This window comes from Pipistrellus kuhlii, unplaced genomic scaffold (genome assembly GCF_014108245.1).
Source record: "Pipistrellus kuhlii isolate mPipKuh1 unplaced genomic scaffold, mPipKuh1.p scaffold_m20_p_2, whole genome shotgun sequence".
In the NCBI taxonomy this organism is placed as follows: Eukaryota; Metazoa; Chordata; class Mammalia; order Chiroptera; family Vespertilionidae; genus Pipistrellus; species Pipistrellus kuhlii.
Window position 1 is genome coordinate 158,174,266 of NW_023425515.1, and position 24,149 is coordinate 158,198,414.

Consider the following 24,149-nt stretch of genomic DNA (forward strand, 5'->3'; position numbering starts at 1 on the left):
TGAAATCTTTTATTTTACATTCCTAGGTCATCACAGCTGTGCAAATAGGTGCTTCTTATTCTCGGGCCTCTCCTGGCTGCCCTGTTGGAGCTATGCCCAGTCTTCCGAGGATGGCTCTGTTCTGAAGGCCTGCATTTAATGTCATAAAAAAGTCAGAGGATAACAACCTTCCCCAAGATTTATGCTGAAATGGCACAAAAATTTAGTGTTATTGGAAGGTATTTGAAATCACTTTTTAAAGTTTAGATTTAAATTCATTCTCTAGTCTTTGACCATTTACAATGGTGTGAATTTTAAAAACATTTACAAGGTACAGTGGATTTCTAGGTCAGGACACAAGGCGTGTACAGGAAAGTGGAATTAAAAAAAAACCCTCAGTTAAAATCAGAAAAGATGGTATAAATGACCTGATTCAGCCCTCTCAGTTTACAGATGGGGAGACTGGAAGTCACTAGGAGATCAAATGACTTGTCCAAGGTTAGAGGGTTTTTTGTTATTTTTTTTTCTTATCTTTTGGATTTCTCTGTTCCCTCTCCCTCCTTCGCTCTGTCCTTTATTCTCTCTCTCTTTCTCCACACCCATAACCAATAAAATTAGAACCAAAGTCACATGCACAGATAAACAGTGGTTTTCCTAGATTGCTAAAAGATATAGTAACTTAAGAAATAATGAACTGTGCCCTGGCTGGTGTGGCTCAGTTGGTCAAGCATCATATCATGCTCCAAAAGGTTGCTGGTTCAATTCTTGGTCAGGGCATAAGCTCTGGTTGCAGGATCAATCCCTAGTGGGGGATTGCAGGAGGCAGCCAATTGATGTTACTCTTACATCAATGTTTCTCTCTCACACCCTCTCCCTTCCTCTTTCTCTAAAATCAGTAAAAACATATTTAAAGAACACACAAATCATCAAATGCAATTATTCGATTTAATTTATAAGAAACCAGAAATCCAGAAATGGGGGATTATACTATTGGCAGGAGGGGGTAGCCAATGACAGCAGCTTAAACCCAGATGTCCTCTTTGTTCAGTTAGCCTTTCATTAAAGCATGCAACTTTCTTATTCTATTTTACATTCTTCTTTTGGGAATCATTCATTTATTCATAAGCTAATATTTCCAGCTGCTTTATGTTGAGTAACAAGACACAGCAGTCATCAGGGCATGGCCTCTGCCCTCAGGAGCTCAGATTTTGGTAAAGAAACAGAGAAACCAGCAGACAATGCCCACTGAGCATAGGATTAGGGGTGAGAAGACTGTGTTGTGTGGCTGTGAGTGGGAACTGCCAGTGAAGGTTCCTGTTTTAGGTGACCCTGGGAACATGATGGTCATTGCATGCAGAGTGTTGCTCATCACAGTGGCTGAGAGGAAACGCTGAGCCAGCCAGGGAGCCTGGAAGGAGAGTGAGCAGAGTGCTGGGGGAGATCACAGCCCCATATTCAGAAGAGGCCCGTGACTTCTCAGCTGCATGGTCTTGGCTCAGTCACTCAGAGTTTTGTCCACATTGGGGATAATGAGATAATCATTCTAGTAACACCAGGGGCCCAGTGCATGGATTTGTGCACCAGTGAGGTCCCTTTGCCTGTCCTGCGCCCTCTCGCAATCTGAGACCCCTCAGGGGATGTTGGAAAGCCGGTTTCAGCCTGATCCCCATAGGCCAGACAGAGGTAACCCACTGGTGCATGAATCTGTGCACTGGGCCTCTAGTATGCATATAAAATTTTTAGTTAATCTCTTTCTGTCCTCCTCCTCCTCCTCTTTCCTCTTGAGATTCATCAGTCTGTTCCATGTCTCCATGCCTATGTATTGAGCATCTTCCCCCTGGTGGTCAGTGTACGCCATAGTTACCAGTCAAATGATTGAATGATAGAACAGTCAGCCAGTTGCTTAGGCTTTTATATAGAATAGATTTAGTCTCATTATATTCACACACATTCTTTTCTGAGCACTAGGTCTCCAGTCCTGTGTTAATTGCTTGGAAAGGCATCGTGATCACATGAGGTTTCTCCATGTTCCAGAGAGGGTGGTTTTCTATGGGTTCAGAGCAGAGCCTTGATTTCATCTCAAGTCTGACTACAGAGCCAAACTTGGAGCATGTGCTACCTCTGGGAGTGCAGGACCCTTCTGAATATTCAATGGGTTGATATCATTATAGGGAAGTATAGACTACATGAATGGTAATTGTTCTATAGAAGACAATTTCCTCTGTGTCCAATTTGTAGGCTCATGTCTGGGGATATATATTTGTATCTTTCTCATCAATTAATTTTCTATTTATGGTGAATGGATAAAATATGAAAAGGAAAATATTTATTAAGAATATCAAGTGCTTGGGCTTGTAAGAGGAAAAATATATATTTTATTCTTTAGTACTTTATTTTAATCCTCACTAGAGGACATGCTTGGAGAAAGAAAGGGTGGGAGAAGACAGAGAGAGAGAGAGAGAGAGAGAGAGAGAGAGAGAGAGAGAGAGAGAGAGAGAGAGAGAGAACGACATTGATCAGTTGCCTACCATAGATGCTTTGACTGGGGATTGAACCCACAACCCAGGTATGTGTCCTGACTGGGAATCAAACCAGCAACCTTTCTGTGCACAGGATGATGCTCAAGCAATTAAGCCACTCTGACTTGGCTAATTCTTTTTTCTTAAATAATCTCTGGAATTTGTACCACCTTGAGACAACATGAGTACCAACTCCAGAGATAAAGGGTTGGATCTTCTTCCTGTCCCTCCCTTATCACAAGGTTTGTTGGGATTTTACTCCCATTGACTAAGCTCTTGCTCTGTGCTCACCATTGTGATAAATCATCACAGCCTTTATTTTTAAATAAAGTATATTTTTATTGATTTCAGAGAGGAAGGAAGAGGAAGAGAGAGAATGAAACATCCATGATGAGAGAGAATCTTGGATAGGCTGCCTCTTGCAAGTCCCCCATTGGAGTTCGAGCTCACAACCCAGGCACGTGTCCTTGAGTGGAATCAAACCTGGGACATTTCAGTTTGCAGGCTGACTCTGTATTCACTGAGTCAATCCAGCTAGGGCTCATCACAACCTTTATAACAGGAATGTGGACACTAAGGCCTTGAGGGGTTGCCTGCCCTGCTGCCAGCAAGTGGAGGAGGCAGGATGTAACCCTGGTTCTGTCTAGCTTCTACAGCCAAGCTCTAAGCAGTATTGCCCATCTCCTTGATTTGAGTTCATTTTGGGGGGCATTTTCTGGCACCCATATGGAGCAAAGGAAGTGCTCATTCTTCTAGAGTCCTAAGCTACATCCTTTCAATCCCCATTCTCCTATTCCCCACCTTTCTGTGTGACCTTTTTCTAAGTTTGTGTCTAGTGTAAGCCTTTTACTAGTTTTGGGAGGTGAGTGTAAAAATACCTCTTGGGTAGGATTAGCCATAGTTACCAAGAGGGCAAGTGCATAGCCTGAGATGTAGACTTGGACTTAGACAGTTCCTTTAAGTAGCTGCCATTTAGGGACCATTGACTTGTTTTGCTGAATTTGGTTCTCACTGCAGTAGGCCGAGGTAGATGTTACTATATCATTGTACAGTGAAGGAAATAGAAACAAGTTCTGGGAGTTACTGGTGCCAGATCCCAGTAAGCCTGTGGAAATATGGGTTCTCAGGTTCCCAAATATGTAGGGCAATTGTATTAGAACTTTCTTTCAGACTCCAAGCCTCTTGCTTTTCTTCAGTGTGTCATGTGTGTGACCTTTATAGTCATGTTGCATTCCTGGGCTCCATTCTCTCCATCTCTTCTAAGAGGTGTTCAGGATAACGTGAGGGTTGAAGACACAGGTGGCCAACAGCCTGGATCCCAGCTCTGTCCCTCCCCAGGTATGTGATGCTGGGCAAGTGCCATCATCATTTTGAGCCTTATTTTCCTGTCTTTGAAATGAGGATAAAAACAATACCAGCCTTTTGATATTATTACAAGATTAAGTGAATTAATGTATGTAGGTAGAATGCTTAGAAACATTATCTGACATATGATAAGCTTTTCCTATATGTATTAGCTATTATCATTATGAGCTATTATTATTTACTCTTTAGATATTTAATAAGCCATTACCATGTGCCAAACACCGTGCTAGGTAATGGGCTGGATCCTGGTGCCTTTTCAGCTCTGACTTTGAGTGATGGGTATAAACAACTGGACTCCATCCCCGCAGGAAGAAGCATTGTAGGTTTAGCTTCAGGGGACTCTCTGACTCTGCTTACAGATTGTTATGTGTGAAATGAAAAATGCATTTAGCTTTCACTTTCTTTTACCCATCTTGTTCACGTAGGTGGATTGTATTTTACTACCTAATTAAGAGTAATGGAAATAAAATGGAAGGAAGCACATTTGTAGCTTATGTGTGGGTTGAAATTTCCCGAGATGGGAAACAAACTCATAAACAGGAAAGACAATAGCACTGTTAAAATGAGAAAAGTCCACGGATAGCAGAAATGCAGTCATGCCATTTTGTTATTTGGGGTTGGGGGAAGGAAGGCGTGAACGTATTTGCACATATTTGCACTTAGTGTCCTTGGAGAAAATTGGCCTTTCTAAGAGCAAGATACATTTGTAGATGAAAATGATATTCAGACTGCTATATTAACATACTCTTATCTTTTTATCTTTTTGTGTATCTTTCCATTGCTGGCAAGTATTAGAGTTAAAGTCCCTGACCTCATGCAAACCTGATCAGGGGGATAAACTGGAGGGGCTTAGTCTGCTTCCTCTCTTTTGGAACTAGCATGGCAATACTAGTTCTCTTTGCCTACAGTTTACAGGACTTAGCCAGGCATGCTGGGAGGGTCCTGGACTTTAGGGTCAGATCATTGAATCCTGCTCTTTTAATGACAAACTCCTGGGCAACCTTGAATACTGCATATTTCTGAGAATCTTTCCTTCTTGGTAGCCTGGAATAGTAATTGTAGTTGCCCTGCCTACCCAGAGCCTGATGCAGTGGGATGGAAAATACATGGGCTTTGCAGACAAAGAGACCCCATGGGATTCGTGGTCCTTTTCTTTTATTAAACTGCCCAGAACCAGTTTTCTTGTCTGTAAAATAAAGCCAAGTTGTTGTGGGGCTAAATGGTATAGCATGTATTTGATTCCAATACAGTAGTCCTCTTTAATTCAAATATTGGTTCCCTTTAGACCTGTTTTGTATGTGAAATACAGAACATGTGAAAAAGAGTCTATGACCACATATGTAGATAATTAATGAACAATGATAAAATTAATATAGGAACCCAACCACCCACTCCTCAGGCTATGAAGGAGAATGTAATGAGTCTCTGGAAGCTTCCTAAGGGTTCTTCCTTGATAGCACCCTCCCTTCCCCCCCAGGAACCTTCTAGCCTGAATTTCATGTTGCTTATTTCCATAGCTATCCCTAAACCATTTGTTATTTTATTTTATTCTATTTTCTTTTGAACTTTATAATTATATTGTAAAATAGTCACATGTCTTTACTTTGCATTATATTTCCTGGATTTCGTGACATTGATGCCTGTAGGTACAACTCATCAGTTTTTGCTGTTGTGTAGTCTTCTGTTTAAGACTGTCCCTTTGTTGATCTTATCTAGTAAAGGAGACATTTGGCTAGTTTCTACTATTTTGCTATTAGAAAATGTGTTGCTATAAATATACTTCTATCACTTTGATTCTTAAGCTGAAACAGTCTTTAGGGACTGTTTGGTCTGACACCTGGCCTCTGCCTAGTTGGTTTCTTTATCTAATTCAGCCGATGCCTAAGAGATCAAGGTCATTCCCAAGGCTTCTCAGCTAGTAAATGGCAGGTGGGACCAGTAAGCCAGGTCTCCTGTTCCCATTGGGCCCATCACTATGACTAGACCATGTCTGATAGTTGGCTGTTTTATTTTGAACAGAACAGTTTCCCTTGCTATGGCTATGACAAGTTGGGAATTTTTATTTAGACTAGCTCTTTACTACTCTTCTAGGAATGTGCTTGACATTTGCTGTGGAGTTGACTTGCTCCCCATCCAAAGTTGGGTAGTGCTGGCTTCTCTAGGGTCCTGTCTGTTAATGCTGGCCCTGGGCACACCCCATGGCTATGGGCCTATGGATAAACTTCTACTGCTTCAGCACTGAGAGCCTCTGAGACATGTTTCCATGTTTCAATGAGTGAAGGAGTCAACATAGACCCAAAGAGGCCTGGGTTGGGGCGGGGGCTGCTGAGGAAAGAGGATGCAAATTCTTACCAGGCACTTTCTTAGGAAATGTCCCTTTACTATAAATAGGAATGGATATTCAATTTTAGACATACTTAAAACAAAACTCTCTGAGACTGAAATTAGATTTGAGGCTGACGGAATGAATGTTGGTGGGGCCTGCTGTGCCATGCTGAGGAGCGTCTGAAAGTCTTGAGCAGCTGGTGCGGTGGAACAGCTGAGCCACAAACAAATATCAGCTGATTTCAGCACTTCTTATTTCTAGATGCCCTGGTTTGTGAGCTCCAGCACTTGGCCCACTTGTACGTTCTCTTCCTGAGGCCCCTCAGCGGTTCATCTCGCTCTGCCAATGGTGAGCCACGCAACCTTGGGCAAGTTATTCCTCTTTCTGGGCCCTGCATGCTAACATGGGAATAGTAGCTGCTGTTTATTCAGAGCTAATGTGTGGGCACTGTGTCAGGCATTTTCCATGGATCACCTCTTTTCATTTTCAAGGCACTATGAGATAAGAACTATGATTACCCCCATTTTACAACAAGGACATTGAACACAGAAAATTGAGGTATAGTTGGTCAGCTGATCCCCATTAAATAGGGTATTTGGAGACTTGTTCTGAGGACGATCTCTTGGGGCATCCATCGTTCATACTTTGAATTGGGAACTGTTGTATTTTAGAGGTGTCCCCCTCCCAACACCCCCTTTCACCACTGTCACCAGGCCATCACGTCATCTATCACAGAGGAGAATGTGGCCAAGAGTCTGAATTCTTTTTTTTTTTTTAATGTATTTTATTGATTTTTTACAGAGAGGAAGGGAGAGATATAGAGAGCTAGAAACGTCGATGAGAAAGAAACATGGACCAGCTGCCTCTTGCACACCCCCTACTGGGGATGTGCCCGCAACTCAGGAACATGCCCTTGACCGGAATCGAACCTGGGACCTTTCAGTCCACAGACCGACGCTCTACCACTGAGCCAAACCGGTTTCAGCAAGAGTCTGAATTCTTGATGTGCATTTTTTTGGAAAGAGTGCCCGAGGTTTCTGTCACTCTCAAAAGGGTCTGTCACCCCAAAAAGTTTAAGAACCCCTTAATGACTTTGATGTTAAAGTGGGGGAAAACAAAGCAGCCAGCCTTTTCAAGATAGGGAAGTATATCTATTTTGCTTATGAGTGGATAAACTTTTAAAGGCTTATATTAATTGCTTTTTAAATGATGAGATATTTTGGAGTTGTAAAATTTCAATGGAAATTCTTTGTAAGGTATTTACCTACTAAACAAAAAAAGATAACCTACCTAGTGAGTTATATTGTACTTAGCCCAAATATTTCACCATTGTGTCTTTTCAAAGGAATTGAAAACAATTTTTCTTATTAGTTATTCAAATATGGTGACAGAAGTTCTAACAGTAAAAAAGGATTGTGTATGTGTGCATATTTTGGGAAGGTCATCAGTTTATAGTTAAACACAAAAATAAAATTTGCTGTTTTATACTTGGTGGCACTGAGAAGCTATAGGAGTAATCTCAATAAATTATAGCTGGTATTAGTTATTGAATATAATAATAATAATCCTAACAATGATTTACATTTATTGAGCACATATTATATTAGACTCTCTTTGAAGGACTCTGCATGGATTAACTAATATGATCATCACAACTGCTGTTTGAAGTAGATGCAGACCTAGACCTACCTATCCCTTTTACAAATAAGAAAATATAGATACAAAGAGCTTAAGGATTTGCTCAAGGTAAATTTGAGAGTCAAGCTAGAATATGTTTAATTAATTCTAATGGCAGGTATCTCATATGGAACAAATGAATATATTCATGTTTTGACATGACCATCATTATAATTATTTAGCTCTGAGACTTTTATTTCTTCCTGGAAGGTACAGGGTGAAGGAATCAGGCATTAATTTAATGCCTAATATGGAACAAGTGTCTTTACATGTGTTATTGGTTCTCCAATACTATCCCATGCATACATTTATCACGGCACTTTTCTGATTGCTATATCATTAGCTGTTTGACTTCCTGTTAGCCTATGATCTACTCATTCATCTATGTTTTGGTGAAGCTTTGCTGTAGTAAGAAGCTACCCTCACGTTTCAGTAGTTATTCAGGTCCCCCAATTCTGCTCCACTCTCTTACAAGATCTTTTCATTCCAGAAACCTAGGCTCTGAGAATAGTCCCCTCTGGACCATGTGGTCTTTGTGACAAAGGACAGAAATACAAATGTCTGAACTGAACAACATAAGTGCACTTTAAGTGTTGTTTGGTTGCAGTGCACATTATGTCCACTCATATCCCACTTGCCAAAGATAGCCAATTGGCCAAACCTGACCTTGTGGTGGGGATATTCTCCATCTACTTTGAGGGGCTGGCAATCATATGGCAAAAAATATGGATGGTAAACCTCTCATTGGGAAGTTCAGAGATAGTTGGGAACCAGAATATAGTATACTACCATCTGAGTGTTCCTAAAACTCCATTTTTATGCAAGAGAAAACTGAAACCTGGAGATGTTACATACATACAGATTACATATTTATATAATTCAAGCTCGTTTTTCTGATTCCATGTCCTTGCTCTTTTTCTGTCTGGTCTCCCACTTCATCTTTTTCTTCCCAGAAACATAATGTGTTCTTGGGACACACTGGATTTTATGTAATTTACCAAAGCAATTCATGTATTTGTGACTTAGCATATGATGTTGTATCTGCAATTGCATTTTCCTCTCTTTATGCTGCCACACATTCATGCTCACCCCGAAAACTTAGGGCTTCTGAAAGCATATTTTTCCTCCTTGACAGGCAGGGAGCCCTCCCTCACTGCTTTCCAGGTCCTCTGTTGCCTCATAGTACTTTATCCCTCTGCATATTAGTAGATGCAGACCTAGACCTACCTATCCCTTTTACAGATAAGAAATAGGCCATAAGGAGAGAGGGGTCCCAGACTGCAGACTGCCAGGGGAGTTGTATATGGACTCCCCACTTTCCCTAATTAGGCTTAGAGTTTCTTGAAGGCAGAGGGAGAGGGCCTGCTTTTCACCCAGGTTTCCCAGTGGTGCAGAGAAAGGACCTTAAATGTGCATTGAAATAAAGAGTAAATGAAGTTTTCCTACAGAAGAATGACACTTGTCATTGTAGGGCCGGTAATCTTGCCTCCCATGTACATGTCAGGTCCACTGGATTGAGATCATTCCAGAACAAAGGGCCTGGGACATCCGTTAACTATCATGACTTACACGTGTTCTGTCTGCAGATTGTTCTTCCTTTGAAAACTCAGCAATTTTTACACAATGTGTTTCCAAAGTGATTGTTATCCCTCCATTTTCTAGTGTAAAATAGGCTTCAATTATTCTCTTTAATTAAGTGGTTTTATTTTATTAATTGTTTCTAACTTACAGGATTCCTCAGGGACCCTTTATATGTTTCCAAATGAAACCAGGAAGAAAACTGCATTAATTACACACACAGACTCCTTTTGATGAATTAAGCGTGATGCACAGTGAACATGAAATGACTCGCCCTTCTGAGCTATCAATCTTGTCATTAGTGATGGCTTGTATTAGTAGTATTGACATGGGCTTATCAAAATTGGATTCTTCAAAGAGTCATTTTCATTTTGCACAAATATAAGAAGACAAAGTAGTTTGACGTGCTTTTGTTAAACATTCAATTTATTAGGGTGACATTGGTTTCAAGTGTACAACTTAAAACATCATCTGAGCACTGCATTGTATGCCCATCCCCCAAAGCAAAGTATCTCTCTGTCTCCATTTATCCCCTTTTTGTCCACCTCCACTTATCCCCAACCCCTTTCCCTCTGGCTACAACTGTTGTCTGTGTCTATGTGTTATATGTATTTTTGTTTTGTTTTGTTTTGTTTTTGCTTAATCCCTTCACTTTCTTTCATCCAGCCCCACAATTCCCCTCTCCCTCCTCTGACAGCTATCACTCTGTTTCATGCATCCATGCCTCTGTTTCTATTTTGTTTGTCTGTTTATTTTATTAGATTCCACATATAAGTGAGATCATGTAGTACCTATCTTTCTCTGACTGGCTAATTTAATTTAGCAAATAATCTCTAGGTCTGTCTATACTGTTGCAAATGTTAAGATTTCCTTCTTTTTTTTAATGGCCATGTAGTATTCCATTGTATAAATGTACAATGGCTTTTTTATCCACTCATTTACTAATGGGCACTTGGGCTACTTTGAGATCTTGGCTATTGTAAATCATGATGCAGTGAACATAGGAGAACATATATTCTTTCCAATCAATCAGTGTTTTAAGTTTCTCTGGATATCCTATATAATAAAAGGCTAATATGAAAATTGACTGAACGGTGGAACGATTGATCACTATGATGCACCCTGATCACCAGGGAGCACTCACTCAATACAGGAGCTTCACGCTAGTGGTCAGTGAACTTCCACAGGGGGAACGCTGCTCAGCCAGAAGCCAGCAGTGGTGGTGGCAGGAGCCTCTCCTGCCTCCCAGGCAGCACTAAGGAGCAGCTAGCCAAGTGGTAAGGAGTAGCTAGCAGGCGGGCCATAAGGAGAGAGGGGTCCGGACTGCAGACTGCCAGAGGGATGTCTGACTTCAAGCTTAGGCCTATTCCCTGCTGTCAGTTGGACATCCCCCAAGGGCTCCCAGACTGCAAGAGGGCACAGGCCAGGCTGAGGGACCCCCTAAGTACACGGATTTCATGCACTGATCCTCTAGTAGGATATATTTCCAATAGTGTCATCACAGGGGCAAAGGCAGTTTCATTTTTAATTTTTTGAGGAAATTCCACACTATTTCCCATGGTGGTTGCACCAGTCTGTATTCCCACCAACAGTGCATGAGGGTTCCCTGTTCTTTACATTTTTACCAGTACTTGTTGTTTGTTGATTTATTGATGATAACCATTCTGGTGAGTGTGAGGTGATATCTCATTGTGGTTTTAGTTTATATGTTTTTTTAAACCCTCTATTTTGATGAGTGTCTTGAGGTTTTCAATTTGTAATTCCAACTTAAGATTTTATAGTGCTCTAGGATTTATAAAACACCAGATATTCCTATAAGCCACAGGCAAACCTAGATCACAAGTGAGTATCACAGGTAAATAAATTGAGACTCTGCAGCTAAAGGTTATGCCACAAATTGTATAAATGGAAAGGGCCTGAGCCTCTCGAGGTATATATAATATTATATCCTGTATAATAAAAGCATAACATGCAAATTGACCGAATGGCTGAACAGCCATATGACCATCTGGTTGACCATCCGGGACCACACTATGACACCCACTGGTGCCAGGCCAGCCAAAGCGAGTGCAATGCAATTGGTCAGGGGCTGGCCATTGCCCCATGATTACCCCACAGAGGGAGGCCCAGGCCACCCACTGGTGGACTGTGGTGGGTCCCGGATGCCGGCAGCCAGAGGGAAGCCCAGGTCCTGGGTGCTGGAGGGATACTGGGGGAGGAAGGTCTACTCTTGCATGCATTTTGTGCATTGGACCTCTACTATATACTCTGAGAGGCCAGATTATTATGACCTCTGAATGCATAATAATATGGCCACTCAGTGTATATCCTATATAATAAAAGGCTAATATACAATTGTCCCCTTGACCAGGAGTTCAACTAGCAGGAAGGCCGGCCAACCGCCCATCTTCCTTCCCCCTGGCCAGGTTGGTTGGACCCTACCCATGCACAAATTCATGCACAGGGCCATACACACACACACACACACACACACACACACACACACACACACAGTGACTGGCCAGATTATAATGCCTTCAGAGATCATCATAATCTGGCCACTCAGTGTATGTGTGTGCATGTGTGTGTGTGTGTGTGTGTGTGTGTGTGTGTATGTGTACGTGTACATCTATAGCTATATATATAATAGCCTAAGCTACTGAATGACCAAAAGACTGAGTGACCTGTAGATAGTTCGCTATGATGCGCAATGACCTCCAGGGGACAGATGCTCAATACACAGAATCAGGCTCCTTCCTGTCTGGATTGGGCCTGTGGGGATCTGGCTGAAACTGGCTATCCAACATCCCCAAAGGGGTCCCAGATTGTGAGAGGGCACAGGCCAGGCCAAGGGACCCCACTGGTGCATGAATCCATACACTGGGCCTCTAGTGTGTGTGTGTGTGTGTGTGTGTGTGCATATATATATATAATTTCTCTGAGCAGGGATAGGGGTTGAGTTGTACCTAAGCCTTTTCCCTATCATTTTTAGTGAGCAAGTAAGAGGAAATTTGGATGTGTTTATTACACTAGCAATTCACTTGTGGGCATCTGTTGTTATATTCTAAAACTTATTGAGGAGAACATATGACATTTTTGGACATGTACTATTCACCAGACATTGTTCTAAGTGCTTCACATGATTGACTCAGTGAATTCATGCTTTTGCCTCTCCCTTTGACACATAATTGATTTTTCATGAATATTGTTGAATAAAATAGTCTGTGAAATAGACTTATTGTTCCTTATTGTTACCAATGTGCAGTTGAGGCCAGAGAGGTTAAGTCACTCTCTTAAAGTCATTCTGTTAGAAAGTGGCAGTTGGGATGCAAACCCAGAAGTTGAGCCCTAGCTCACCGCCTCTTCCCCAGCAGTGGTGCCCTTCTGTTAGGATGCATGTGGTCCCCTGCAGGAGGCATTCAGAATTTCAAAGTAATATTGTAAATTGCCATGGTAGCTGTATGATGATGTCATGAAAGATGATCCTCAGTGGTTTGAGGGCCCTCATTGGTCACAGCCGAGCATCAGTCCTATAAAGCATACTTCATTTCCAAGACTTCTTTCTCTTTGAAGAGTGTGCAGAGTGAGGCAAAAGTAGGCGTATAGTTGTGAGTATGCAAAACACTATTTTTGTATTATTATTTAATCATTAATGCATTTTTTTTAAGTTTTTCTTGACTTTTAGAAAGAGAGGAAGGGAGAGGAATAGAGATAGAAACATTGGTCGACTGCCTACTGGGGATCAAGCCCACAACCCTAGCATGTGTCCTGACAGGAGTCGAACCAACAACCTCTTGGTGCTTGGGATGATGCCCAACCAGCTGAGCCACACCTGCCAGGGCTATTGTATTATGAACAGTTATTTTCCATATGAACAGTTATAATCCTGCTTTTGCTCTAACCCTGTATAGTGATGCCTAGAATACTCTGGGGAAATTACTAATCTTCAGACCAGAAGAGAGGATCCTTTGGGTTAATGGTTCAGATTCTGATGAATCAGTACCATTCATTGAGCCCCCGACTAAGACCGGGTCAGGTCTTCAAGCACTTCCCAGGGGGTGGGGATTTATACGATATCTACAAAAACATAAAACCATAGTTGACATTTATTGAGGACTTACTAAAAGTCAATTACTGCTCAAAGTTTTGTTACATGACTTTTTATTGTAACTATTTTTAAAGTAGGCATTTCACCTGCATTCTTGGAGGGAAGTGAGACTAAGCCAGTTTAACTGATAATACATCTTTTAAAGGCAATGTCTTTTGTTTAAATAAAATGCTGAGATGATTGGGCTTTGCTGTCTTTGGAAAGACTATTTTATTCAACAATATTCATGAAAAATCAATTATGTGTGTAATTCTGTTCTAACTCCAAAGGATACAGCAGTGGACAAAACTAAAATACTTGCTCTCAAAATGGAACTTATATTTCAGTGGAGGCAGAGAGATGATAGATAAAATTAATAAGTAAGTCTTGTTAACCTAAAAAAATAAAAGGCCTGTCAAAGGGAGAGGCAACAAGCATTTATCCGAGATCAAAACAAAGAATAGCTATTCAGGAAGCGAAGATTTATGCAGAAGTCCAGATAGTGTTCTGATTAGTACATGAAGTCAAGGTGTGCTTCTGAGAAAGGGAAGGGGAAGTTATATTTGTAGAAGGAAAGCATTTCTATTGCTGCAAATGAGCTAACAGAGTGATGTTAATTCTAAACAGTGTTTTTAATTTTCAGTTCCACAGCCATCAGTCCGGTAGTCAGAATACCTGCTTTCTTGTTTTCCTTGCAAACAGTTCTTAGGACACAATGTTGCTTTAGGCCCAGCCCAAAGGCTGTTTTGCCAAGTTTTAAACAGTATTCTAGATGTAAGGATACAGCAGAGGACAAAGTTCAGATCCCTGCTCTCAGAATGGAACTTACATTTTCAGTGGCGTCAAATTCATGATAAATAAAATGAGTGAGATTTGGGGTGTAAGACGTGCAGGGCTGTTCTTCTGGCATGGCAGCTCTGGCTCCATGTGGAAGTGGCTCTGTTTGTATTTTTACAATCTGCCACTACATGGTGATAGTGTCGTGGAGGAATACAAAATAGGGAAGAGGGATAACTAGTGAGTTATGTTGCACTTTTAAAATAATGTGCTCAGAGAGGGTGTGTGTGTGTGTGTATGTATGTGTGAGTGTGTGTTATTGAGGTTTAATTAAAAGCCTAGTCACCACCACCACCACCATCCCTTCTACTTATGGCCTATTATTTTTCTCCATTGCCTTCATAAAATCCTATGTACAACATTTTTCATAACAGGGCCTTATCTACCTCTCCAGACTCACTTCATATCACTTTCCCCATCCCCCATGAATCATGCTTCGACTTTACTGATCTATCCACCTTTCCTTGAAAAGCCCATGTCCTTTTGTCTTGCTGTCATTGCATGTGCTACTTCATCCGCTGCCAACACATTCCCACTTCATCTGGGAAGCTCTTCTGAACATCATCCCCACTCTTCCCCTGTACTACTGTGTTCTGCAGCACTGCTGTTTTGTTTTCACTACATTGGGATTGTCTAGATGTGGGGTTTGTCTTCCAGTAGACTCAGTTCTCCCATTAGGGAATGGTTGTTCTTTGTAAGTGCTTAATTGGTGTGGAAGGAAGGAAAGCGTACTGGTGAGTAGGTAGATAAGAAAGAAGGAGGGGAAAAACAGGAAGATAAGCCAGAAAGGAAAGAAAGTTAAAGGAGGAAGGAAGAAAAAAAGGAAGGGAGAAAGGAAGGAACAGAAGAGAGGAAAACAGGGGGAAGCAGAGGAGGGGAAGGAGGAAAGGAAGAACAATGTTTTGAGCAGGCATGAGAAGTTTAGAATTGTACTTCAGAGACAGCAATCTGGACATTGTGGGGAGGAAGATGCTTAATCCAGACACGCATCTGCCTCACCTAACACATCTCTTCAAGTTTCATTCTTTGGGTGGGGAAGACACTGAGCCCCTAGGACTTAATTTGGCTAATAGGAGAAGGGAAGGCGGCTGATGGAGGAATATGCCTCTGCAAACTTCTCTCCCCTCCCCCACCTCCCATAACATGATGAATCCTGGAAGTCCTGATTGAAAATTCTAATCACAGCTTTGCAGTCCCTCAGACCCCCAACCGCTGACAGTTGATCCACTCCTTTTCATGCCTCCTGCCTCTCTCTAGTTATGGTGGCTCTTATGCATGAGTCTATCATTAGCAGACAAAGCATGATGGATTGGTCAGGGTTCCCTTCATCCCCAGAATCTGGGGAGTGCTTCTTTTTACAGACTCTCAGGGCCTGTGTAGGATGAGTGAAAGAAGGAAGCAATACAATATTGGATATGTCTGTCTGTTGCCAGTGTGTAGAAGGAGAATGATGCATTATGGGGAAGGTAAGTATAGAGTGTGCATCTCAGCCCCCACCCCCAGTCCAGTGGCAGCTGATGTGGAAAATCATCGATCACAATCAATGCCCCAACTGAGTCTGGCGATTTCCTTGAAAATGTCTAGCCCTTTCAAAATCAAGTCGGGAACACTTTCTAAAATTGAAAGAAAAATCAACCCACGTAAAATCTTCAGACTTTAGACATGATCGAAGACCCAGAAGGATTAGGGTGGATTGATTTGTACCTGGGGAGTGGGTTTACCATAGTTCTCAAATCCATAGTTTCTTTGGTCTGATGCTACGAATGTCAGCCTGGCACTAGTATATTTTATTTTTAATTTGATTCTCAGGCCCTGAGTCTGTATTTAATGTTTCAGTGAGCAAAACAGTTATGCTTGGCTCCAGTGAAAGATTGATAGAAGCTATTTTTCAGATGTGGAATCAAAACAGAGTGAAAAAAAATGTCACGTTTAAATAAAATGCAGTACTTGCAGGCATCATGTGGCCTCATAATAAATGAATTCACGGCACAAAGTTGACATATTTTGAAGGAGAATTTCTTTTAAAATTTTGAGGTGATTCATTTTTATGATTAACTGCAGTAAAAACAATTACTAGAGAATTTTTAAGTGGAAGGAAAAGAAGCTTTGAGGTATTTATAGATAACATTCGATTGCCTTCATTTTTTTTTTTTAATACTTCACCTCATATAAGCACTGAAGTTGTATGTTTGTGGAGTTTGGCTGAAGGCCCTGGAGCTCTAGGGGTGCCTATTCATCTGTTGTTTGTAGCTTGGGAGGGGTTAGAGCAGGGAGCTGTAGCAGAAGCAGTGGGGGAAGTCCAAGGGCTCTGGGCTCCAGCAGACCTAGGTGTGAATTACTCTTTGTGACTGTGGGAAGGTGATATAACCTCCCAGTGTTTCCCTTCCTGCTCCTTGAAACTGAGACAAAAGGAGATAGCAGTGAATGTGCAGCACATGCTCAGGAAAGGGTAAAATAAGCAAGTACAGATAGTAGTCACTTTGTCAACATGGATGGGCACTTACTCTGTGTCTATTTGAAGCTCTGCACTTGATGTTGTACAAAGACTTGTCACAGATCTCAAGGATCTTGTAATCCAGAAAGACGATGGGTGGACTAACAAGGGTTGGACACCATGGGGAGAATAGGACTGAGTGGAGAGTATCATCTTGACCTTGCCATCAAGTCTTGTGCAGTGCCTGGTTCAGGAGGAGCACTCAGAAAATATCGGCTGAATCAATTGAGTTGAAAGATAAGGCATGGAAGGGGAATAGAGATGGGAAGTAGAATTAAATTAAAGCTATACATTAGTCAAGGATTTCCAGAGAAACAGAACTGATAGAATGTGTATGTATAGAGAGAGAGTTATTGCAAGGAATTGACTTACACAGTTATGGAGTCTGGCAAGTCTGAAGACCAGATGGTTCAGATGAAGTCGGAAGGCCTTCTGCTGGGAAACTCATTCTTGTTTGGAGAGGCTTATCCCTTTTGTTCTAGCAAGGCCTTCAATTGATTGGATTAGACCCACCCACATTCTGGAAGGGTAGCTTGCTTAGTCAAGGTTCACCAATTTAAATGTTATTTTGTACCCTATTGCCTGTGTCCATGGGCTATACATATAAGTAATAAGTGTGGGGGCTGTTTTTCTCTTTTCCGTGTCCATCCCCATAACGGAAAAGGAAACAGTCAGGTTCCTGAGTGGAGGAGCTGGGGATTAAGAAATTAAAGAAAGAAAGAGACCAAAAGGCAGAAATAGATTCATAAGGCTGGGAGCTAGGTGGGCCGCCATTCTCTCTGATGGAGAGGCAGCAAGTACTGAGCCATGCAGCAGGTTTATTTTTATATCCCAAAATACTAGGAAGTAACACCAGAACTTAGGATCAAAGGAGTTTATTTGCATTCTTAACTAGGCTCTAGCATTACTAGATTTACATATCTAGACCCGCCCCTGCTGACACCTGGACAAAGCTAAGTCAGAAACTGAATAACACGCCTTCTTGTGGGGAGGGGAGTGTGTAACCTGGGACTCGGACTCTGCCAGTGCCTCTGGCTCAGCTGACAATTTAAAGAATGTCCATATGCCTTTCCAGGAGGTCCTCTACAATAAGTTCTTCGGTTTATCTCTTCTTGTTCCCCCAACCTCACATCGAGCTATGTCAGTCTGTTCCATGCCTCCAAGCTTCAGGTCTTATTTTGTTGGTCAGTTCATTTTGTCCATTACTGAAGACCTGGAGGGAGGAGAGGGACTGGGAGGAGAGGGGAAAGGGAGAGAAAATGGGTGATACTTTTAAAATAAATAAATAAATAAATAAATAAATAAATAAATAAATAAATATTATTTTCACTCAAAAACACCTTCCAAGCTGACACATAAAATTAACTATCCCACCCTGGAAGTAATGAAGTCTAAACAGATGCCTTAGGGAAGGCTCCAAGTTACTAGAATATCTGAGTTTAAATCTGACTCCTTCCATTTCTATTTGTGTTATCATTGGGCAAGTCATTGAATTCCTGTGCCTTGGGTTCTTTGCCTATAAAATGGAGGTAATAATAGTGCCTGCTCCACAGAGTGGTTGTGAAGTTCAAGCGAGACAGTGCAAGGTGTTATGATGAGTGAGCACTTCATAAACCAGAGTGCTATGATTGGAAGTATTAGAAATACTCAAGCATTTAAGCAGAGGCATACCCAATTCAAGCCTAAACTCTTCTTATATTTTGGGATTTGATCTTTATCAAAAACATGTCATTAGTCATATATGTGTCTATTTATGATGAACTGAGGCTTGAAGGGGTTGAATGATGCCCTCCATACCATACAGTGGCTCAGTGGTAGGGGCTCCAGCAGAATTCTCTTTAAAAACACACAAAGAATTTTATTGATTTTAGAGAATGAGAGAGGAAAGGATAGGGATAGAGAGACAGAAATATCAGTAAGAGAGTCATAGATCGGCTGCCTCCTGCACGCCCCCTACTGTTGATTGAGCCCAAAACCCCAGCATGTGCCCTGACTGGGAGGAATCAAACCAGGGACCTCTTGGTTCATGGGTTGACATTTAACCACTGAGCAACACTGGCTGGGCTTCAGCAGAATTCTCTTGACTTCTTCATCTGGTTATTTTCCATCTTATCATGCCTGTGTGTTGTTGGTTGGGACAAAGTCAGCCAAGTCTAAGTTTACTGCCTACTTGCATTTGAAAATACAGTCACTTGGGGGGCTCACTCTAATAGTTTTCTGTTCATGTAAAGAGATTATAGGTACTCCCATTTTTCATTTAATTTTGATTTGTTTTCATTTACTTTGCTTCATTTCCTCTTTTATTATAGTCAGTTCCCCTAGAAAATGACAGGTGCAAAACATGCCACATTATATGTGCTGGGTATTTACTTCTGAGAAGGAAGACGATAAGTAAACACATGCAGGTGTTTGATATAAGCTAAGTGTCAGTAGGCTTCACTTTTTGCAGCTGAATGGCCCCATGAAAGTCAATCAGGGCCTTAGCTGAATTCTGCTTGTTTTCACTCACACCTGAGATCCAATAAAACTCAAACTGATCCCTGTTCTTGGGAAATCACCTAAAAAGATGATGTGTGTAATGTTCATGCACACATGTATATGTACCATCCTGTAACCTGTTCACTGCCTATATTTCAGCCAACTTGTTATCCTGATCCTAGTACCACTTTATATAATTTATATATAGAATTTCTTGCAGCTCCTTGATGGACTATGATCTCTTGTGTCTCTGGGCTACTGAATTATTTCTGCCTTGAATGTTCAACTCCTGCCTTTAATAGTTGTTTTTTTTGTTTGTTTGTTTGTTTGTTTATTTAGAGAAGGGTGGGAGAGAAGAGAGAGAGGGAGAGAGGGAAGGAGAGAGAGAGAGAGAGAGAGAGAAACATTGATGTCAGAGAGAAATATCAATTGGTTGCCTCCCACAGGCATCTCAACTAGAGATCAAACACACAATCTGGGTATGTTCCTTTGACCAGGAATCAAATGTGCAACCTTTTGGTGTTCAGGATGAAGCTCTCTCCAATTGAGCCACACTAGCCAAGGCTCAACTGCCTTCTTTATTTGCCTGATGAACTCCTAGGTTAGCTTCAAAACCTAGTTTAGGTATCACCCTGATGATAGGTGAGGGATTGATTGCAGCCTTTCTTTTGCACCTCCTAAATGGATTCCTTTCTCTTTGGTGGCTCCTCTTGGATGTGTGTATATCTCTGTTGTTGCTCTTATGATGTTTCAATAGAATTTCTGAACATGGAGCCAGCCCAACTTAGTGCTTAAGATAAAAGTCTTTGGGATCTGAAAAAAATCTAGGTTTCAGTCCCAGCTCTACTACTTATTCGATTTTGAAACTTGAGCAAGTGATTAAAAAATGTAGAGAACAGACTGATGCTTAGGGGCAGGGTGGTTGGAGGGTGGGGGGATGGAGGAGGAGAAAGGATTAAGAAGTACAGATTGGTAGTTTCAAAATGGTCATGGAGGTGTAAAGTACCGCACAGGGAATGTAGTCAGTGATATAATTACTATGTGTGGTGCCAGGTGGATACTTGAAATATCGGGAGAAAATCACTTCGTAAAGCATATGATTGTCTCACCACTATGCTGTACATCTGAAGCTAATACAGAATAATATTTAATGTAAATTATAATTGAAAAATAAAATTTTAAACAAAGTAGGTAACAAGCATGAAGCAACTAGCACAATATCTGGCCTATGATAAGTATACAGGAAGTGGGATGCTAGTGGGGCTACCTCAATATGTTTGTCACTCTGTTTCATTGTGAGGTCAGAGGCCTTGTCCTATTTATAGCTGTAGTATTTTTAACTTTTGCTGGTGTAGATCATTTGGTTGAGCATCATCCCATGTACCCATAAGTTTCTAGTTCAATTCCCCATCCAGACATATGCCCCATGTTGTGGGCTTGATTCCCCAGTAGGGGGCATGCCATAGGCTGCTAATCTCTGTTTCTTTGCTTCCTTCTCCCTTCTCTCTCTCAAGTCAATTAGAAAACCCCCACACATTTTTATTTTTGTGTCTCTAACACAGCATTCTCAGGAAATCTCTAGTAAATTCTATGTGAGCTGAGTCCATAAAATCATTTTCCAAACCCACTGGTTCCGGTTTACCAAGTTCACCATGATCTTTCATGTCACATTAGTGTTTGGACATGTGACTGGCGCAGCTATATTTCTTTGAAGACACCTGATGGGAGAGGATTAGACTTTGCATGATGTCACCTGGAATCTGAAATTTATATACCTTTTGTTTATTTTTTTCTCAAGGCCATCGTCCCTTTTTCATGTCAGCAGAGATACAGACATGGCTTTGATTGGCACATTCAGGCACGAACTTAGAGTTATTGCTTCTCTCCCTGGGAGACATCCTATAGAGTTGATCTCAGTGCAGAGAAAGCTCATTCCATTCAGGTCTAATGAGAGCGGCACTGTGCTTTTTTTTTTTTTTTAATATATATTTTATTGATTTTTTACAGAGAGGAAGAGAGAGGGATAGAGAGTTAGAATCATCTATCAGCTGCCTCTTGCACACCCCCCACTGAGGATGTGCCCGCAATCAAGGTACATGCCCTTGACCGGAGTCGAACCTGGGACCTTTCAGTCCACAAGCCGACACTCTATCCATTGAGCTAAACCGGTTTCGGCTGCACTGTGCTTTTCCTGGGCACCTTTCACTAAACACTTCATACAATCAAACATGTGTGAGTGTGTGGTTTGTTATGACACAACATTGAATCTGTAGGATTGGTCAGCTCTATTAGTGGATGATAATGGCAAGAACGTATGGAATAATTGATAGTGATGAAATCAGACAGATCTGTGTTCAAATACTGGATGCACCTCTTGGAAGTCCTTCATCTCTCTGTGCCTCAGTGTCCTTATATGCAAAAAGGATAAAAGTAATGCCTGCCTCATAAATATGGAGGTTGAATGACTCGAGAGATGTTTAGGTTATTACAGGATTTGGCATATGGTAAATTCTCAATAAAGAATTGCTGATCAGCACAGCCCTTCAGGATGATGTGCCTGTAGGCTATGAAGAAGCACACTGGGCTCTTGGCCATGTGGCCGTTTAAGGAATTAGTTCTATTTAGGAAGATGTGTGCCCATTGCAGTGGCTCACTGCTGTAGAGATGTAGTATGCTATGCCTGTCACTTCTTAGCCATGAATAAATGTATCTGTCTCAGAATACCACCCAGTGGAGAAATTCCACAGGCATAATTGTTAAGGAAAAAGGCCATGGTCGGCAACTTAGTCAAATTAAAGTATGTGGTTTTGGAGTGACTCTTGGACAATATACAGATGAACGTAATTCTTTTTGGGCCAGACCTTTATTTTGTGGTTTTTTTTCCCTTATGAGGGAGGACCCTCCCCCTCTGTGAGAATCCCTCTGCAGACACTGAAGCAATGCATGTGGCTTTCCCCTTGAGGGTGCCTAAGTGGTACAGCTCTCTGTTAATCATCAGTCTTGAAAGGTGTCATTTAGCAGCAGGGGAAATGTGTTCCTCTTGCATTAATGCAAAAGAGATTATTTTCAAACATTTTAAAACCCCGAGGACTCTCTTCAGGGAAATTCCTTTCTTACCCACTTAGAGGAAAGTTACCATACTTTTCCATCATTTAGAAATGCAGCTCTAAGTCTGGTAGAGGGTGCTTAATGTCTGAAAATTCAAGGCTAAATGTGGGATGCTCAATCAGTGTGGAGTCCGTATAGCCTAGATCACAGAGCCCTGCCACACACATACAAAAAAAACTCCCACAATAGTCCTCTACCCAAAATGTGGTGGTTATTTTACAAAAGCAAGGCAAGGGTTAGAGAAGTGCTTGGAAGTCCCCCCAATGCCTGATGGTGTGAATTGGGAGCTCTCTCAATTTTACTATGAAGGAGAGATGAAATCAAAGGAAAATGAAACAAGGAATGACTGTGTGGAAGGACCCACTGTTTTGGGACCAGTTAATACAACCGATGAATAAGGTCCCGCCCTCTTTGGAATGGTGGTAAAGGCCAGGATCACTTGTCCAGAACTTGCTTTTAGTGGGTGAAATAAATTTCCAGTTCCTTTAGAATGGGAGACTGAAGGTTCTCTGTTCCCCAATGGGAAGGAAATGGGTCTGAATGTCAGGGCTGGGCAGAAATAGGTATATAAGTGTGAGCCTGTGAAACATAGACTTTCCCCCCCCTCCCTGTATTACTATTTATTAATATTGCACTACTTTCCATAGGAATAACTTAACCCTAACCCTAAACCTGCTTTTATCCACCCCTGTATATGTCGGTTCTCATGTTCCGTGCTGCTGATAGTTGAACCCTTCTACCTTTGTGGCCAAACACTGTGTTTGGGAAGATGTAAGGATGATGCGAAGTGTTCTCTGGAATCTTCTTAGCGTGAGAAAGGAACTCATGCCACAGGTTGGAGCGCTAAACACTAGAGCTGTTTCCGGAGGGGAGAAACTAAGGAACGTGGCTCCAGCTTTGCATAGTTGTTCTAGTCAGACAGGCAGAGAAAGTTGGTGCTACTGAGATGCTGAGAAGGTGTCATGGGGGTACTTGGGGTGGAGAAAGCATTCCAGCCAGTGTCCTTAAGGGTGGATAGGGTTTTATTGCTGGCTCTGGCAAGCGTGTTTCTGCATCTGTTACTTCACCTGGATAATGGAAACCTAAATGGGGCAAGGATTATAAGACACACTAGTAATGCTGGGCCTCACACATAGACATTTATCCTTCTCAGCCACCCTTCCAGTATTTTGCAGCAATTTATTTACATAGCAAACTATAGATTAAAGCTTACCTCCTACAGGAAGTTCTCTCACCTTTTTTAATTTATTTTATTTATTGCTGAATTTACATGGGTGACACTGGTTAATAAAATTGTATAGGTTTCAGGTGTACAGTTCTATAACACATCATCTGTATTGTGTGTTCACCACCCAGAATCCTCTCCTTCCATCACCATTTATCCCCCTTTATCCTCTTCTACCTCCCCCACCCCCCCTTTTCCTTGAGTAATCACCATTGTTGTCTGTGCCTATGAGGTGTTCATTTTCTTCTTAACCCTTTACCTTTTTCCCCAGCCCTGTGACCTCCCTCCCCTTCTCCCACCTTCTTCACCAGACACAGCCACTCTTCACTCTGGCCCTCCCTTTCCCTATTCCCAGCTTGGCTGTAGCCCTATGACAGTTCAGCAGATTTCTTAAGTCACTGATGGTTCGTTTCCTACAGTAGGCAGTAAGCTTCCAGAAAGCAGGGAAAAGCCTCTATATTATTCCTTATCTTTGG

The 24,149-nt window shown here is 41.6% G+C and overlaps 1 protein-coding gene across 11 annotated transcripts in view; it reads left to right on the plus strand.

The window, feature by feature from the left end:
* DAB1 (DAB adaptor protein 1) overlaps positions 1-24,149 on the plus strand; it is a 387,139-nt gene that overhangs the window by 52,955 nt on the left and 310,035 nt on the right. The window contains exon 1 of one of the 11 annotated variants that reach the window (XM_045584557.1): positions 6,449-6,537. The exons of the other annotated variants lie outside the window; for them this stretch is intronic. The gene's annotated coding sequence lies outside the window, so the exon portion shown is untranslated. Of the gene's footprint in view, positions 1-6,448; positions 6,538-24,149 lie in introns of those variants that run through there. 11 annotated transcript variants of the gene reach the window in all.